The following is a 5000-nucleotide window of genomic DNA, read 5'->3' as shown; positions in this document are numbered from 1 at the left end:
TTGAAAAGGCACATGTACGTTTGGTTGTTCCGCGTGTGCTTCCGTTATATGCTACTTATTGTTGAAACTGCCTTCTTGTACTCTGGTGTGTGGGATTGTCTGGACCTTTGCCAGAAATGGTAAAGGGTATGCGCTGATTTGCCCGCTTTGTGGGGTCCCGCTATGTGGGATATTCTGGTATGCGCTTATTTGCCCGCTTTGTGGGGTCCCGCTATGTGGGATATTCTGGTATGCGCTTATTTGCCCGCTTTGTGGGGTCCCGCTATGTGGGATATTCTGGATGAATCACATTCTGACTGAGATCCCACTACACCTTCTATATGTTTGATATGATATCCAGAGCTTTGGTTATGTGTTTCTGTACATGCTTTGGATAAGATTGATATGTTTGCAACGTCAAAGACGACGTTTGAGCTTCTATACGATATTTGTTTTTGATATGCTCTGAAATGTTTCATCCACTATTGATATGTTTCGAAATGTTCCATATGTCGTTGATATGCTCCGGAACATTTCATACGCCATTGATATGCTCCAATTACTCTGTGCTCCATTTGCTATAAACTGATATGTTCTGAAATGTCCTATCTGCCATTGATAAGCTCCGATATGTTTCCTTTGTTACTGATATGCTCCAATTACTCTGTGCTCCATTTGCTATGAACTGATATGTTCTGAAATGTCCTATCTGCCATTGATATGTTCCAATTACTCTATGCTCCATTCGTTATGGATCAAATATGTTTTGAATGACATGATACGTATGATTTGGTATCTATTGAGATGGTATCCTTGAGAATTCTTGTATTCTGCCTTGCATTATGATACCTTACTCGTTTGAAACCGTTCCTTTTGTTCTGAATATGCTTTGTCACTTGCTGAGCCGTTTTTGGCTCACTCCGTTGTTATATAAATCTTTCAGGTCAGCTTGTCACTCTTCGAGATGTTTGATTTGGGCTGAGGCAGTGGATAGCTATTCAGAATAATGGGCAAGTCTGGTTGGTTATTACGATATTGTTGTATAAGTATGTCTTGTATATAATGAAATGTTGTCGATGAACCGAAATGGATATACTGTGTCCAAGTGTTAGGAGATCTCTCTTATTTGGAATTTCAGAATGTTAAGTCTAATTTATGGTGATATGAACTTGTGGTGAATAGTTGGAGTTCTGATTGTATAATTTATTTAGCTTGTGGATGTATAAATGTTGTTCATTTTTTTGTCAAGTTGGCTTGGGTTGCCATAAATGTGAATTATCGAGTGATGTGATATATGATTTTAAACTGCACAGGTTTTATGGATGTAACTATGAATAGAATGTTTTTCAGTGTCCTCAAACGTTAGTTTGGATCCTGGATTGGTTTGTGATGAAAATTTTAAAAATCATGGATATTTTGAGGGGCGTGACAGAGGTGGTATCAGAGCATGGTTTGAGGATTACTGAAATATTTGATATGTTGACGTGCAAAATATATTGAGGTCTAGTGAACTATAGTGATTGGTGAAAATTTTCTTTGATGCATTTTAGGAATCTAGGATGACGATGACATTTAGTCCTCCTACTTCATCTGATTTTGATTAATTAAGTGGGATGAAAGGGGTAATCGGGGATATTGAATCAGAGTGGCGCAGAGGAAGCATGGTGGACCTAATTTCATTGGTGGTAGAAAAATGGATGATGCGAATAGAGAAGATATTCGATGTATAAAATTGTTCTGATGATCGAAATATTTCTTTTGCTACCTTATATTGGAAGTAGAGGCTGATTATTATTGGCAACAATGAAAAGAATTTTTGGAGATATGTGGCAAGAATGATAAGGATAAGTTTAGCAATAAAAATATGATTGGAAATGAATCAGAAAGTAATAACGAGGGGGTCAAGACCTTTGGATTTGAAATGGGAAGTCATCACAAAAGACTCAATCATGTGTGAATTATAAGTTAAATTATGAAACAAATTTGTGTTTCGGGTGATTGGAGTCTATTTTGCTTGTAGAAAGTTGGATCATAAAATAAAAGACTGCCCTTTGAACAATAAGAAAGAGTCATTGCCTCATAAATCATCAGCCCATGTCAGAGTGTATGCTATCACTGAATATGATTCTGAAACTTATGAATTAGTGGTCAAAGGTATTATGCATGTTTATGAAAGAATGCAAATATTTGTTTGACCATGGGTCCCATCTATGATTTGATTCGGAATATTTTGCCTATCACTTGGGTATTCAACCTAGACCACTACATTATGTGCTATATGTAAGTACAATCATTGGAGATTCTTTGATAACGAACTTGAATCTGGTCCTCTTGTCTGATTTTTGTTGGAGAACTTGAACTTTGCTGATTTAGTTCTCCTAGAGATTTGGAGTTATGATATTATACTTGGTATGGATTGGCTATCTTCTTATCATACCAGTATGGATTGGTATATAACCAATGATCACTTTTTGCATATTTGATCAGCCGATCTTTTATTTTGAGAGTATTGGACATTATTTATCTCCTTGCCTAATGTATCCCAGGATGACTTGTTTGGATTATCTCCAAATGTGATCTTGCTTTTGATTTGGTCCTTGGGACAATCCCAATATCTAAGCCTCTCTACAGAAAGATATCATTTGAGTAAGTGGAATTGGAAAAGCAACTACAAGGATTATTAAATGAGGATTTTATTTGGCTTAATATTTCATCATGGGGTGCTCCGGTGTTAGTTAAAAAGATGTATGGAACATTGAGGCTTTGTAATGATTATAGACAATTGAATCAGGTGACCATAAAAAAATGAGTATTTCCTGAAGTAACGACATGCTTGATTAACTGTAGGGTGCGCAAGTATTTTTAGAAATTGATTGAAGGTCGGGTTACCGTCTATTGAGGATCAAGGAGGAGAATATTTCGGTCACTCGTGGATAACTATGTAATTGTATTGTATTGATGAAACTATTTAAGAGCAGGAGGAGGAAATAAAGATATCATAATCCTCATCTTTTCATCGATTGAGCTATGATCAATTTAGAGGACTAAATTTTCTTTTAAGGAGGGGAGAGTGTAATATCCCTCATTTTTGAAACTTATTAATAAAGATTTATTTATAAATCGGAGGACCTATATGTAAATATGAAAATTTCAAGGACTAAACTGTTAAGTTGTAAAAAGAAGAAAATAAAGAAAACCGAAAACTTCGGTTTTATCCCACCGCCTCCCACGCTCTCTCTGTTTCTTCGAGAAACAGAGAGAAGCGGTGGGGCGTGGGGAGAAGAAGAAGAGAAGTAGAGGGAGAAGAGAAGAAGAGGGAAAAGAAGAGAGGAGAAGAAGAGGGAAAAGAGAGGGAAGAGGGAGAGGAGCGAGAGGTGGCAGCAGCTAGGGCTGCAGCACCTCTGTTTCCTGCAGTTGGAAACAGAGGAGAGGTGTGGGGCGTTCGAAGAGGAGAAGAAGAAGAAGAGGAAGAGAAGAGGAAGAGGAAGCAGGGGAAGAGGTTGTGATACCTCTGTTTCCTGCAGACGAAACAGAGGAGAGGGTGTGGGTGACGTCGGGGAGAAGAAGGGGAGGAAGGAGAAGAAGAGAAGAAGAAGAAAGGAAGGAAAAGGAAGAGGAGAAGGGAAGAAAGTAGCTGCGGCTGCGGTTGTGGCAGCTGCAGCTGTGGCAGGGAAAGAAGAAGAGAAAGGAAGAAGGGAAGGAGAGGAAGAAGAGTAGGGGCTGCGGCTGCGGCGATGGCAGCTGCAGTTGGAAGAGAAGAAGGAGAGGAAGATGAGCAGGGGAGGAAGAAAAGGCTGTGGCCGTGGCTGAGGCTGCGACTGCAGCATGCAGCTGGGAAAGAAGAGAAGGAAAGGAAGAAGAAGAGAAAGGAAGAAGGGAAGGAGAGGAAGAAGAGAAGGGGCTGCGGCTGCGGCGATGGCAGCTGCAGTTGGCAGAGAAGAAGGAGAGGAAGATGAGCAGGGGAGGAAGAAAAGGCTGTGGCCGTGGCTGAGGCTGCGACTGCAGCATGCAGCTGGGAAAGAAGAGAAGGAAAGGAAGAAGAAGAGAAAGGAAGAAGGGAAGGAGAGGAAGAAGAGAAGGGGCTACGGCTGCGGCGATGGCAGCTGCAGTTGGAAGAGAAGAAGGAGAGGAAGATGAGCAGGGGAGGAAGAAGAGGCTGCGAGTGTGGTGGCTGCGGCCGTGGCTGCGACTCCGGCTGCGGCTGCGACGTTGGCTGCGGTAGCTGCGGCAGCGGTGGTGGCTGCAGTAGCTGCAGTAGCTGCTTTTGGGAAAGAGAAAGAGTAGGAACGAGAGAAGGGAAGAAGGAAATAGTGCAGTGGAAGGGGGCTGCGGTTGTGACCGCAGTTGCGGTCGTGGCTGCGATTGTGGCAGCGGCAGCGGCGGCGGCTGTGACAGCTGCGTTTGGGAAAGAAAAAGAAGGAATGAGAGTAAGAGAGAGCAGGTGACTGTGCCTCGATGTTCGACACGTGGTGTAGTTGCGAAGAAAGGAAGAAAACGGGAGCACAAAACGAAACAGAGAGAGGACACGGAGGAAAAGTAGAAGGATTTGGGTTGGCACCTTCTTTGGATCTTCGGATCGAAATCTTTGAAAGGCAAGTGTTCTAACCTTTTCTATTACAAGCTTTCTAATCTTTTCTCTTGCAAGTATCCTGATCGTTCCTCACTGCCATTTTTATCTCTACATTTGCTTTGAATATGAGGAACTTTGAATTGTTCTAGCCTTGCATTTGATATATCTCCTGTTTAGACGTAACGATTCGAATCTGTGCAACTTCGGAGATTCAGACCTTTTGATACCGAGCTGCCTATAAGTCTTTGTTGGAAACTCTGATTTGTTCAAAACTGATTTCATTGGAAACTAGACTCGTAGACCTTTCTTTGATATATGGATTGAAAGATTTGGAATCCAAACACCTATCCAGTTATCTGTTGAATCTGACATTATGAATTCTGCCAACAGAGATTTTGTTCTATGACACTTGCTTACCAAATTATTTGTAACTCTCTCTGTTGGACAGTTC

Source organism: Musa acuminata, unplaced genomic scaffold (genome assembly GCF_036884655.1).
Source record: "Musa acuminata AAA Group cultivar baxijiao unplaced genomic scaffold, Cavendish_Baxijiao_AAA HiC_scaffold_147, whole genome shotgun sequence".
Lineage (NCBI taxonomy): Eukaryota > Viridiplantae > Streptophyta > Magnoliopsida > Zingiberales > Musaceae > Musa > Musa acuminata.
This window is presented reverse-complemented; position numbering follows the sequence as displayed.